Source organism: Nycticebus coucang, chromosome 23 (genome assembly GCF_027406575.1).
Source record: "Nycticebus coucang isolate mNycCou1 chromosome 23, mNycCou1.pri, whole genome shotgun sequence".
NCBI lineage: Eukaryota > Metazoa > Chordata > Mammalia > Primates > Lorisidae > Nycticebus > Nycticebus coucang.
In genome coordinates this window covers 14,356,467-14,371,842 of record NC_069802.1, presented here as the reverse complement: position 1 = coordinate 14,371,842, position 15,376 = coordinate 14,356,467, and the positions used below count along the sequence as shown (strand labels likewise).

At 39.8% G+C, this 15,376-nt stretch overlaps 1 protein-coding gene across 2 annotated transcripts in view; it reads right to left on the bottom strand.

The window, feature by feature from the left end:
• Positions 1-15,376, bottom strand: part of TMEM156 (transmembrane protein 156) — a 60,432-nt gene that overhangs the window by 37,012 nt on the left and 8,044 nt on the right. The gene's annotated exons all lie outside the window — the stretch shown is intronic.

Genomic DNA, 15,376 nt, shown 5'->3' with positions numbered 1-15,376 from the left:
AAGAGGCAATGAAAACCTTGGGCAGTATTTCCATATTAGTTTCTTAATTTTTTTTTTTTAGAGACAGAGTCTCACTTTGTCACCCTCGGTAGAGTGCTGTGGCATCACAGCTCATGGCAACCTCCAGCTCTTGGGCTTAAGCAATTCTCTTGCCTCAGCCTCCTGAGTAGCTGGGACTACAGGCATCCACCACAACACCTGGCTATGTTGTCATTGTTGTTGTTGTTGTTGTTGCAGTTTGGCCAGGGCCAGGTTTGAACTTGCCACCCTTGGTATATGGGGCTGGCACCCTACTTACTGAGCTACAGGTGCTGCCCTCCATATTAGTTTCTTAGCATCGCTGAAACAAATTACCACAACTCTTTAGTGGTTCAAAGCAAGATAAATTCATTCCCTCCACAGTTCTGGAGGCCAGAAGTTTAACGTCAGTTTCAACAGTCACAAATTAACATGTCCACAAGATTGTGTTCTTTCTAAAGGCTCCAGGGAAGAATCTGTTCCTTATCCCTCTTCCAACTTTTGGTGGCTACTATTGTTCCTTGCTCACACTGCCTTCTCCTTGTGTCTCTGTTTTCTACTCCTGTCTGGGTCAAATCTCTCCCTCCCCCCCCCACCTCTCTCTTATAAGGACATTTGTGACTGGATTCAGAGCCCACCGGGACAATCCCAGGTTATCCCCTCTTCATAACCGAGGTTGACCTTCCCATCTCAACATCCTTAATTATTGGATTTTGTTAGGTAGAGTCCCTCTTGTGGTTTTGTCCCACACACAAGGTGTGCCCAACACCCCACCCCATGTCCATTCAGTGAGAGCACCTGACCCCCCTCCCTTATTACCCCTCCCCCCAACTTGAATTGAAATGAGTTTTTCACCTATGCGGGCTCAACGAAGGCCCCTTTCCTTGTAAGGTATCATTTTCAGCCTCCAAGGATCAGCACGGTGATATCTTTGGGTGGCCATTATTCAGCCTATCAGAATCTCCAAAGATCAAATTTTACAAGATGGCATCATAATTTTTACCTTTGCCTGAAGGCAGACATCAGATATGGAAATGATGATATAAGAGAAAGAATACTGAGGTCAGAAACTGAGTTCAGAAAGATGAAGACTGTAATATCTGTCATTAGCCAAGATACTTAAACAATTTACTTAACCTCCATGAGTCTAGTTTTTTCACTAGTAAAACAGAGACTAACTCTGGATCCTGCTAACCTCATGGGGCTGTACATACGTCGTAGCAGCAGGTAGTATAGAATATCGGATAACACTCAAAATTTGTACAAAATGTATGTCATTTAAAAAACAAACTCACCACCAAAAGTAAAAATTAAAAATTCATCCTTCATTTAGGATGGGATTACCTATGATTTAATTAACACAAATAATCAAACCCTATGGTGAAAAACTCGGGAATTCCTATTTAGCAATAATGATCCACTAAAGAATAGGTAACAGCTCTGGCAGAAAATCCCAGTCTGACAGTTACTATGTGACATGGTCAATTCCACCTTTATGTGGCTTCTTTACCATCTCTCATATAACCATACGGGCACAACAGTTTTCAGGGGGTTTTTATTTGTTTGTTTGTTTGTTTGCAGTTTTTGGCCGGGGCTGGGTTTGAACCCGCCACCTTCAGCATATGGGGTCGGCGCCCTACTCCTTTGAGCCACAGGCGCCACCTGGTAGGCAAAAGTATTTTTGAGATTTCTTTCTTTCTTCCTTCCTTTCTTTCTTTCTTTTTTCTTGAGACAGAGTCACTCTGTCTCCCTGGATAGAGTGCTACACATCACAGCTCACAGCAACCTCACAATTTTGGGCTCAAGAGAACCTCTTATCTCAGCCTCCCAAGTAGCTGGGACTACAGGTGCCAGCCACAAAACCCAGCTAGTTTTTCTGCTTTTAGTAGACACTTGCTCAGGCTGGTATTGAACTCCTGAGCTCAGGCAATCACCTGCCTTGGCCTCCCTAAGTGCTAGGATTACAGACGTGAGCCACCACTCCGGGGCTATTTTTAAGATTTCTAAATAATGTGGAGCACGATGAAAGAATTATTTCAGTTTTTAGAATGATTACTCCCAGTCATATATCTTGTTTAAAACTTGAAAGAAAAGAAAATCAAGCTAGCGACTGGCATTAAAGCTTATTTTTAATTTGTGGAATTTGTATTTTAATAGTAACATCATCAGTCTTTAATTAATGGTGATTGGTGATTTTTTTTTTACTATATAATCAATTAAAAGATCACTTACTAGCCCTTATGAAATGCTTCTGTAATAATTCACATTTAGTTTCCAGTTATAAAAAATTTACTCACATGTGCAATCTTATATGTCTTAATACATTTGCAGTCAAAGTTGTAATCAAATTGTAAATGTAATAAAAAATATTGCATTCAGTAACAATGTCCCATGGTGATATGGAAACACACTATGGCATGGAACTCTATAATCTATAGTCTTTTTAATATCACTATAATACATGAAAAATTTATTTCTTGCCATCTTTCCATTTTCCTTACTGGCATTTTTTTATCTTATGAAATGTTCAACTTCTTGAATGTATATTGCTATGATATGACCTAGAAGGGAGATAGAAAATTTTTACTATCAATACTGCAGTCCTCTTATCTAATAAGGGACCTACTGGGGTTTCTAGAATTGATGCCACATCCTTTATATTTGGCTATCAGGTCACTTGATGTTGGTTTTTAAACCTCAGTTTTAAATAATTCTATTGGAAAAGAAATAGAGGGCACATTATTCCTTGGTATGATTTTAAGAAATAAATAAAAATCCTACTTGATCGTTTTTTTGCTATCAGGTGGGCTATATTCTCAGCACCATAAACAAGGATTTATGAATTTAACTACCATCATTAATATTGCTGGAAGTCTGACATCTAAATTCTCACTCTCAGAGATGGAAATGCATTGCAGAATTACTTCAGTATTAAGACTGCTGCCTTTCAGAGAAAGTATATAGAATACTAAACAGAATTAGGGAAATACATGGCAATATAGGACAAATGTGAAAGTCAATTAGTTTCTCTTTTTTTTTTTTTTTTTGTAGAGACAGAGTCTCACTTTATGGCCCTCGGTAGAGTGCCGTGGCCTCACACAGCTCACAGCAACCTCCAACTCCTGGGCTTAAGCGATTCTCTTGCCTCAGCCTCCCGAGTAGCTGGGACTACAGGCGCCCACCACAACGCCCGGCTATTTTTTGGTTGCAGTTCAGCCGGGGCCGGGTTTGAACCCGCCACCCTCGGTATATGGGGCCGGTGCCTTACTGACTGAAGCACAGGCGCCGCCCTAGTTTCTCTTTTTAAAGAAAAGCAATAATAACACTAGAGAAGTATCACCTATCTTTATTTTTTAAATTGCATTATAAAATTATATTGTATGTATATAGGTATATATAAAATGTACTGTTTCAGTTAAAGGGTAATAAAAATAACAAATACTCATATCCAGATTGGAAAAACAGATATTAGCAATATCTTTACACCATCTCATCCCCTTCCCACTCCTACACAGCATATCTTGAAAATACATACATGCATATGGAATATACTGTCAGTACTGTATGTATTCTCCTGTGATTTGCTTTTTTTTTTTTTTTGAGACAGAGTCTCACTTTGTCACCCTCAGTTCAGTGCCATGGCCTCATAGCTCACTGTAACCTCAAACTCTTGGGCTCAAGTGATTCTCTTGCCTCAGCCTCCCAAGTAGCTGGGGCTACAGGCGCCCACCCCAATGCCTGGCTGTTTTTTGAGATGAAGTCTTGCTCTAGCTCAGGCGGGTTTCCAACCCGTGAGCTCAGGGCAATCCACCTGCCTTGGCCTCCCAAGTACTAGGATTACTGGGGTGAGCCACTGCGCCCCGCATGATTTGCTTTTTTTGTTATTGTTTAATATGCTGTAGTCATTTTTGGTACACAGAGCTGTGGTGACTTATTTGTGGTATTCTTATGAATGACAATAAATAAAATGCCACAATTTACTTCCTTATTCATTCTTCCGACAGCAAACATTTGTGTTGTTTCCATTTTTTGCTGTTATGAATAAGGTTGCTATGAATTGCATCTCACGTACATTGCTGCTATGACTGTAAAATAGTACAACCATTTTGGAAAACAGATTTCCTTACAAGTTAAACATATACTTACCATCTGACCCAAAAATTCCACTTCTAGAAATTCACACAAGACAAATAAAAACATATGTCCACACAAAGACCTATACATAAATTCTTATGGTGGTTTTTTAACTTTATAATAGCCAGAAACTTCTGAGGTCTCTACATAATATTATAGGACACCACTCAGAAACAAAAAGGGAGCAACAACGTGGATGAATCTCAAAGGCATTATGCCAAGTCGAAGAAGCAAGGCACAAGTAACTACATGCTGTCTGATTCCATTTGTGTGAAATTCAAGAAAATGGAAAACTGCATTGACAATGCAAAAAGGGCCCTCGTGCAACAGAAAAAGAGGCAACTTACATCTTCATTGTAGTGGTTCTTACCTTGGTGTACACATTTGCCAAAACCCATCAAAACTAAATGCGCTAAAATGTACTAAAGTGGGTACCTTTTATTACATGTAAATTATATCTCAATAAAGTCAATCTTAAAATAATGCTACTACGAATATTCATGACATGTCTCCAGCGTAGTGAAATTGCTAGCCATTTGGTAAGTGCATCTTCAATTGTACTAGAAAATACCAAATCATTATACAAAGTGGTTGTACCAATTTATACTACCACCTGCAATGTGCAAAGGTTCTCTTTGATACACATTGTGGCCCATGGTTTTCAAGTTTGCCAATTTGGTGAGTATCAAATAGAATCTCATCATGGTTTCAATGTGTGCTTTCCTAATTTCCTCTATTTTTCCATTTTAGGAGGGGTGTTTGTCTTTTTCTTATTAATGCTCAGAAGTTTTTTAAGTTTTCTGTTTAAATTTTGAGGGAGTCCTTTATTTATTTATTTATTTTTATTTTTGAGACAGCATCTCACTCTGTTGCCCTGAGTAGAGTTCCCTGGCATCATCATAGCTCACAGCAACCTCAAACTCTTGGGTTCAAGCGATCCTCTTGCCTCAGCCTCCCGAGGAGCTGGGACTTTAGGCACCAGCCACAATACCCGGCTAGTTTTTTCTGTTTTTAGTAGAGATGGGTGTCGCTCTTGCTCAGGCTGGTCTTGAACTCCTGAGCTCAGGCGATCCACCTGCCTCAGCCTCCCAGAGTGCTCAGCCTAAAGGAGTTGTTTACATTTTGGGTATTTTTTCCCAGTTTGCACCTTGTCTATTCATTTTCTGTGTGAACTTTTAGTTAAAGGAAGCTCTTAATTTTAATGTAGTGAATTTAACAATCACTTTCTTTACAATTTGAGTTTTGTGTCTTGTTTAAGAGAGCCTTCTCCCTTAAGGTTAAAAAGATCTTCCCCTATGCCTTTCATATTTAAGTTCTTGTAACACCTATAATTATATACAGTGTGAGGGAGGAAGCCAAATTTCTTTTTTCCTTATGGATAATCAATTATACTAAGACTTATTGAATAGTCTGGTTTTTTCCCCACTTATTTGTAAAGACACATCTCTCAAATATATGTAAAGATTCCATGTATATATGAGCCCATTTCTGGGTTCTCAATTTTCTGCCACTGGTCCATTTTTCTATCTTTACAAAGATAGTATACTGACTTAACTCATTTTCTTTTAGGACAACTCCCCTAAGCTTGTTCTTTTTTTCATGAGTGTCTTGGAGATTCTTGTCCTTTTGTTCTTTCCAATCAAGTTTAGAATCAGCTTAAACTCAGTGTGGAACCCAACTGTAATTCTCACTTGATTCTAGAAGTCAATTGGAGAAGAAAGATATAATAAATAGTTCCTCCTGACATTCCTTCCCTTCCTTTCTTTCTCCCTATTGACAGGTTTTCTTTGATATCTTTCATAAAGTTTCAATTTTTCTCCATTTATGAGCTTTTACATCATTTGTTAGATTTCCTCCTAGCCACATTGCTTTATGCTGCTATTGCCAATAGTGCCTTTTAAGAAATGTGTTTTATGGGCTGGGAGCGGTGATTCACGCCTGTAATCCTAGCACTCTGGGAGGCTGAGGCAGGTGGATGCCTGAGCTTACAGGTTTGAGACCAGCCTGAGCCAGAACTAGACCCCCCCACCCCGCCATCTCTAAAAATAGCCGGGCGTTGTGGCAGGTGCCTGTAGTCCCAGCTACTCGGGAGGCTGAGACAAGAGAATCGCTTGAAACCAAGAGTTTAAGGTTGCTGTGAGCTATTACACCACAGGATTCTACTAAGGGTGACAAAGTGAGACTCTGCCTCTAAATAAAAAATAAATAAATAAAATAAGAAATATGTTTTATGGCTGGGCACCGTGGCTCACGCTTGTAATCCTAGCATTCTGCCAGGCCAGAGCAATCTGCCAGGATCACTTGAGGCCAGGAGTTACAGACCAGCCTGAAGAAGAGCAGACACCTACCTCTTGTAAAAATACAAAAATTTAGCCAGGCATGGTGACACATTCCTATAATCTGAACTGTTTGAGAGGCTGAGGCAGGAGGATATAGCTTGAACCCAACACTTTGAGGTTGCTGTGAGCTATGATGGAACTGCACTCTAGCCAGGGTAAGAGACTGAGAGATTCTTGTCTCAATAAATAAATAAATAAATAAATAAATAAATAAATAAATATGTGTTTTCTGTTTGTTGGTGGTATATAGAAATAAAATTGATTTTTAAATACCAATCTTATCTTTTGCCACTTTGTTAGACTTCCTTATTAATTTGAATTTTTCCCCTATATAGCTTTTTTACTTTTTTTTTTTTTTTTTTGTAGAGACAGAGTCTCACTTTACTGCCCTCGGTAGAGTGCCGTGGTGTCACACGGCTCACAGCAACCTCTAACTCTTGGGCTGAAGCGATTCTCTTGCCTCAGCCTCCTGAGCAGCTGGAACTACAGGCGCCCGCCACAACACCTGGCTATTTTTTTGTTGCAGTTTGGCCGGGGCTGGGTTTGAACCCGCCACCTTCGGCATATGGGGCCGGCGCCCTACTCACTGAGCCACAGGCACTGCCCAGCTTTTTTACTTTCTATGCAGATATGAATATCAACTGTAAATTATGACCATTTTGTTTCTTACTTTCCAATTCTTATACTTTCAATTTCTTTTTCTTGCACTGACTGGGACCTGCAATACCATGTTGAACAGACATGATGAGAGTGGGCATCTTTGCTTGCGCCTCCTGATCTTAAGAATACGTGTGGATTTTATGGGAGGGTGGGATAGAGAAAAGGTCTCATTCTGTCACCAACCTGGAGTACAGTGGCAAGATCATAACTCATTTCAGCCTCCACTTCCTGTGCTTAAGCTATCCTCCCACCTTAACCTCCCTAGTAGCTGTGACTACAAGCATCACAGCTGGCAAGAAGAAACCTTGTAACATTTCATCATTAAGGATAATATTTCCTATCATCACTTTTAGATACCCTTTATCAATTTAAGGAAATTCCCTTCTTTTCCTGGTTTACTAAGAATTTTTAATTATAAGATCTGTTGAATATAATTGAATGCTTTTGACCATTATTACAATGATTCTATGGTCTTTCTTCTTTAATATGTTAAAGTAGTAAATTACATCATTAGACTCTCTAAGGCTAACTAAATCTTGCACCCCAGGAATAAATCTAATTTGACCATTTTTCTACACATTGTTGCATTTGGGTTCTTAGTGTTTAGTTTCAAAGTTTTGAGTCTATGTAGGCCGGGCGCGGTGACTCACGCCTGTAATCCTGGCACCCTGGGAGGCCAAGATGGGTGGATCACATAAACTCAGGAGTTTGAGATGAGGCTGAGCTAGAGAGAGAGAGACCTCTTCTCTAAAAATAGCCGGGCTTTGGGGTGGGGAGGGGCACCTGTAGTCCCAGCTACTTGGAAGGCTGAGGGAAGACAATCTTTTGAGCCCAGGGGTCTGAGGTTGCTGTGAGTTATGGTGACGTGGCACTCTACCCAGGGTGACAAAGTGAGACTCTGTCTCAAAAAAAAAAAAAAAGTTTTGAATCTATGTTTATAAATGAGATTGACTTATAAACTTTTTCTTTTTGTATTGTTTGTGTTATGTTTGAGTACTAAGGTGAACTAGCTTTAAAAAATAAATTGGAAGCAGGGCACGGTGGTTTATGCATGTTATCTTAGCACTTTGGGAGGCCAAGGCCAGAGAATCACTTGAGGCCAGGAATTTGAGACTAGTCTGGGTAATATAGCAAGACCCTGTTTCTACAAAATATTTTTTTTTAACTAGTGGTGGTGTGTACTTGTAATTCTAGCTACTCAGGAGGCTAAGGCAGGAGGATTGCTTGAGCCCAGGAGTTCAAGGTTACAGTGAGTTACGCTGGGCATGGTGGCTCACCCTATAATCCTAGCACTCTGGGGAGGCCAAAGTGGGTGGACTGCCTGAGCTCACAGTTTCCAGATCAGGCTGGGTCGGAGCAAGACCTCATCTTTAAAAATAGCTGGGTACTGTGGCAGGCACATGTAGTTCCAGCTACTTGAGAGGCTGAAGCAGGCAGATTGCTTGAGCCCAAGAGTTTGAGGTTGCTGTGAGCTGTGACAACGCCACAGCACTCTACCAAGGGCAACACAATAAAACTGTCTCAAAAAAAAGGTTACAGTGAGCTATGATTGCATCATTGTACTCCAGCCTGGGTTACAGAAAGAAACTCTGTCTCTAAAATAAAACAATAAAAATAAAATAAAACAAATTGGAACATGTTCCTCTTTATGTTGTGAAAAGCTTTATATAAGGTTACATTTATCTATTTGGATTGTCTCTTGGAAGTCTGGTAGAGCCTGCATGTAAAATCATCTGAAACTCATGTTTCCTTTAGAGAAGAATAAATTATTGGCTCAATTTCTTTGATGGTTGTACTTGTTGAGCTTTCCATTTTATCCTAAGTTTCAGTGAGTTATATTTTTCTAGAAATGAATCCTTACGTTTTAAATTGGTTGACATGTCATTCACAATACTCTCTTATTATACTTTTGTATTTCGGCTATTTCTGTAGTTAAATTCCTTTTTCAGGCCTATCATTAATTATTTGTTTCTTCTCTCCTTTTCTGATTATTCCGTTTTGGGAATCAGAATAATGGCTGCCAACGATGTGCATCTCCTAATTTCTGGAACCTGTGAATAAGTTACATTACATGGCAAATTAAGGCAGAAGATGAAATTATGTTTGCTAATCAGCTGATCTTAAAATAGAGAAGTTATCTTGGATTATCTGTGTGGTTTCAGTGTCACCACAATGTGGAAGAAGGCAGCAGCAGATTCAGTGTCAGAGTCATACAATGTGAGAAAGGCTCAACAGGCCACTGCTGACCTGCAAGGTGGAAGGAGGCCACCAGCTAAGGAATTCAGGCAGCTTCCGGAAGCTCAAACCAGCCAGAAAATGGGTTCTGTCCCAGAGCCTCCAGAAAGCACACAGCCCTACTGATTGTTACCTTGATTTTAGCCCAGTGAGACCACTGTCAAACTTCCAACTGAAAGATAATAAATTGGTGGTGTTTTTAGCCACTAAGGTGTGACTGTTTGTTACAGCAGCCACACGAAACTAAAACATCAGTCTTTGTCCATTCAATTTAGTCCTTTCAAAGAATCAACTTGTGTTCCTTTCTATGTTTATCCTTTTAATTTCATTGACTTCTTCTCTTGTGTTTATTTATTATTTCTCACCTTTTCTTTCTTTGGGTTTATTTTGTTCTTTTTCAGACATGTGTATAAGCATTTAAAGTTATATATTTCTATAATATTCCTTGAGTTTAAATAGATAATATTTTTATTAATAGTATTTTCTAATTTCTATTATAATTTCTTTTTAACCATAGTTTTTGTTTTGTTTTGTTTTTGAGACAAAGTCTCACTTTGTCACCCTTGGTAGAGTGCACTGGCATCACAGCTCACAGCAACCTCAAACTCTTGGACTCAAGTGATGCTCTTGCCTCAGGCTCCAAAGTAGCTGGGACTACAGTCTCCCACCACAACACTCAGCTATTTTTAGAGACAGTGTCTTGCTCTTGCTCAGGCTGGTCTACAACCTGTGAGCTCAGGGCAATCCACCTGCCTTGGCCTCCCAGAGTGCTAGGATTATAGGCTTGAGCCACCGCACCTGGTCTTCAACCATAGGTTATTTAGAAATAAATTTTTAATTTCCAAATACATTATTGATTTTTAGCTTTCTTTTTGTTACTAGAGTCTAACTCATTAGATTTAGTCAGAGATGTATTTTAAAGATAGTTTGAACATTATCAAGTCTTGCTTTTATGGTCTTACTATGTGGTGAGTTTTTATTAATGTTCCATAAGTTCCTGAAAGAAATATGTATTTCCAGATGTTGAGTCCAATATTCTAAATATGTCTATTAGATAAAACTAGTTATTTGAATTCTTTGGGGGTTTTTTGTTTGGTTTGGTTTTTTGAGACAGAGTCGCAAACTGTTGCCCTGGGTAGAGTGCTATGGGGTCACAGCTCACAGCAACCTCCAACTCTCTTGGGCTTAAGTGATTCTCCTGCCCGAGTCTCCCAAGTAGCTGGGACTACAGGCAACTGCCACAAGGCCCGGCTATTTTGGGGTTGTAGTTGTCATTGTTGCTTGGTGGGCCCAGGCTGGATTCAAACCCGCCAGCTCCGGTGTATATGGCTGTTGCCCTAGCCACTTGAGCTACAGGCACCAAGCCTATTTGAATTCTTTGAATTGTCTATGATTCATATTCTTCATCTGGTTGTAATTTATACTGGGAAGTATGTTTAAAATCTCCCACAATTATAATGAATTTATGAAGGTCTCTTTTAAGCTTTCTTATTGGGGACATACTAATTCAGAATTGATATACATTCCTGTGAATTGAAACTTTTATCCATAGGTACTGAATTTTTCACTATGTTTTCTTCTAGTACTTTTACAGTTTCGAGTCTTACATTTAAGTCTTCAATGCACTTTGAGGGGCAGCTCCTGTGGCTCAAGGAGTAGGGTGCCAGCCCCATATACTGGGGGTGGTGAGTTTAAGCCCGGCTCCAGCCCAAACCACAAATAATAATAATCATCATCATTCACACTGAGTTGGTTTTTGTTAAGGATGTGAAATAAAGGCCCATCTACATTCATCTGCACTTATTCATGCTTTTTGATGTCATCTTTTATTTATTGAAACAAACTAAGTATTTATCTTATATTTTACTTCTCATAATTTCATTATCTGAATTCCTTAAGATCTGATTCTGTTTTTTCTGTTGATTCTTCTCTGTTGAGGCTTCATATGTTTTATGAATTTTGATAATAGTTTATGTTCAACTGGGTAAGGTGGCTCATGCCTTTAATCCTAGCACTTTGGGAGACCAAGGTGGGTGGATCACCTGAGTTCAGAGTTGGAGATCAGCCTGAGCAAGATCAAGATCCTATCTCTACTAAAAGTAGGAAAACTAGCCAGGTGTGGTGGTAGGTGACTGTAACCCTATCTGCTTGTGACTTGCTGAGGCAAGAGGATCACTGGAACCCAGGAGTTTGAGGTTGCCGTGAGCTATGATGCCACAGAACTCTATCCAGGGCAACAGAGTGCGACTCTATCTCATAAATAAATAAGTAAATAAATAAAATATTTTAAAAACTTTAAAAAATAGATAATATCTCATGTTCCTTGGAATTTTATTTGGGAAATTATTTGAGGCCTGGTGTGAAAATGTTTTCCTCCAGAGAGGATTGGTACTTTTCTCTGCTGGGTGTCTAATGGCACCATTTACCCAAAATCACTTTAATTAAATTCTTAGATTGGACTTTCCACACCTCACAAGTAATTACCCTCAACATGCACATTATGTCCAGTTGTGTTTATAAAGTATCAAGGGAGGTTTTTCCTTACTCTATTCATAGCTAAGGCAGAGACCGACAAATTTTCTCACAGCTAGAAATATAGAAATATTTTTCCCCAGAATACTGTTTTATGGAGCATATATCACTTTTTTTTTTTTTTGCAGTTTTTGGCCAGGGCTGGGTTTGAACCCACCACCTCCAGCATATGGGGCCGGCACCCTACCCCTTTGAGCCACAGGCGCCACCCGGAGCAAATATCACTTTTTAGAATCTCAGTCTTAGCCTCTGCCTTCTGTTCCCCTATGTATGGCCCAATGACCAAAATAGTAGGGCACCAGAGATCTACAGATGCTCTGGAGGCAACTAATTTTTCACTCTCGCTTACCCATATGGATTTATAATTTCTACTCATTTTCTGCCTCTGAAGAGTTTTCTTATTTTCTTATCAATTCAATTATATACTTATAAAGTTTTAAAACATTTAATTTCTCATTTTTTAGATATCTTATGCCAAGGATATTTTTCAGAGTATGGCTGTAAGAACAAAAATCTCAACCATCCATTGGTTTTTGAAGATAAGTGAGAATTTGTAATAAAATCTCCTTGTTTGACAGATAACAGGAACTTCAGAAATTATTCTAGCTCAACTCACATTTTTCCAAGACTGAGACTATTCCTCCAATATAACTGGTTGTCAGGGTACTTTGGAGAAACATGGCTTATTTCAGACTACACATCCGTACATACTTATTTTTTTTGAGACAGAGTCTTACTTTGTCACCCTTGGTTGCCCTTGGAGACAGCTCACAGCAATCTCAAACTCTTGGGCTCAAGTGATTCACTTGCCTCAGCCTCCCAAGTACCTGGGACTACAGGCGCCCGCCACAACACCTGGTTATTTGTTGTTGTTGTTGTTGTTGTTGTTGCAGTTATCATTGTTTTAGCTGGCCCGGGCTGGATTTGAACCTGCCAGCCTTGGGTGTATGTGGCTGGTGCCCTACCCACTGAGCTATGGGCACTGCCTGTACATACCTTTTTGATATAGTGTCTCTTACTTTGTTGCCCCAGCTGGAGTACCATGGCATGATCATAGTTCACTGCAGCCTCAAACTCCTGGGCTCAAGCAATCTTCCTGCCTCAGCCTCCCAACTAGCTGGGACTACAGGCATATACCACTACACCTTGCCATCCTTTTTTTTTTTTTGTAAAGATAAGAGTCTCGCTTCACTACATAAGCTAGTCTCCAACTCCCAGACTCAAGCGATCCTCCCACCTCGGCCTCCCAAAATGCTGAGATTGCAGATGTGAACCACCATACCCAGCCTTAGATTATACATATTCTAAGTGTTATTACTTCCATATATTAAGTGTAAACTAAAGAAAATAAGAATTTTTGCTACTGGAAGCATTGCTACTACAATCACTGTAGGGAGGCATTTGGCAGCTTCTTACAAATTTAAATATGTCCAGTGTAATGCACTGAATACAATTCATATGTTGAAACCCTAATCCTAATATGATACTATTTGGAAGGGAGGCCCATCATAGGTAATTAGGTCATGAAGGTGGAGCCCTAATGAATGGTATTAGTGCCCTTATAAGAGGAGGCCAGAGAGCAAGCCAGCTCCCTTCCCACCCCATAAAAATACAAAGAGTCAGCAGTCTGCAACTTAGAAGTGGACTCTCATTAGAACTGACCATGTTGGCATCTTGATCTCAGACTTCCAACCTCTAGAACTGTAAGAAATAACTTTCTGTTGTTTATAAGCCACCCAACCTGTGGAACTTTGTTACAGCAGCCCAAACTAACTAAGGCAGGCAGCTTCTCCATCCACTACTAGATAGTTACCCAACAGAAATGAAAACATGCTCACACAAACACTTGTGAAATAGTGTCCATACTGGCATATTTATAATAGCCCCAAACTGGAAAAAATCCAATAGATAAAGGGACAAACGTAGAGTATCTATAGAACGGAGCACGTAGCAATGAAAAGAAAAGAACTCCTATTACATTCAATAACATGGATGATTCTCAAAAACATTATGCCAGGGAGATGGAGCTTCCCTGAATAGAAATCTCTAGCAAGCATCCCTCCGCGCAGACTCCATCCACAGTTATCCATGCAAGGAGGACCTACAGAAGAATCAAAAATCAGCTGAGCAATCACAGTACCTGGTGTTAACATATATCAAGGAAAGAGGCGTGGGAGAAGACAGAAAAGACACCAATACCCCCAAACCACTGGCAACCAAAGCAAAATTGGACAAATGGAATCATATCAATCTAGAAAGCTTCTTCACAGCAAAGGAAGCAATCAATAAAGTGATGAGCTAGCCCATAGAATGGGAGAAAATATTTGCAAACTATGCAGCTGACAAGAGAGTAATAACTAGAATGTATAAGGAACTCCAGAGACCCAATAGGAAAACAATCAAATAATTCAATTAAAAAATGGGCAAAGGGGCAGCACCTGTGGCTCAGTGAGCAGGGCGCTGGCCCCATATACCGAGGGTGGCAAGTTCAAACCTGGCCCCGGCCAAACTGCAACAAAAAATTAGACGGGCATTGTGGCGGGTGCCTGTAGTCCCAGCTGTTCGGGAGGCTGAAGCAAGAGAATCACCTAAGCCCAAGAGCTGGAGGTTGCTGTGAGCAGTGTGACATCATGGCACTCTACCAAGGGCGGTAAAGTGAGACTCTATCTCTACAAAAAAAAATGGGCAAAGGATGTGAAGAGATATTTCTCAAAAGAAGACATCCAAATGGACTTCAGGTGTATGGAAAAAATCCTCCACATCATTAGTCACTGGAGAAATGCAAATCACAATGACAATGAGATATTATCTCACCACAGTCAAAACGGCTTTTATCAAAAAGACAGGTAATAACAACGGCTGGTGAGGATGTGGAGAAAGGGGAACCCTCATATGATGTTGGTGGAAATGTAAATTAGTTCGACTACTATGGAGAACAGCAGAGAGGTTCCTCAAAAACCTCAAAAAAGGAACTACCATATGACCCAGCAATCCCACTGGTAGATATATTTCCAAAAGAAGGGAATTCAGTATAGCAAAAAGATATCTGCACACCCATGTTTATTGCAACACTGTTTGCAATAGCCAAGATTTGTAATCAACCTAAGTCTCTATCAACAGATGAATGAATAAAACTTGTGGTATATTGGAATGGAATATTACACAATGTACTCATTCATACAAGGTAGCTAATTATTAAAAACAATTAATCTCACAGAGACGAACAGTAGAATGATGGATACCAAAGACTGGGAAGAGTGGGGAGGGGGAATGGATAAAGTGGGGATGGTTAGTGGGTGCAAAAATATAGTTAGACAGAATGAACAATATTTGATAACACAACAAAGTGACTATAATCAACAATAAGTTAGGGTATACTTTAACCAAAAGAGTGAAATTGGCCAGGTGTGGTGGCTCACGCCTGTACTCCTAGGTCTCTGGGAGGCCAAGGTGGGTGG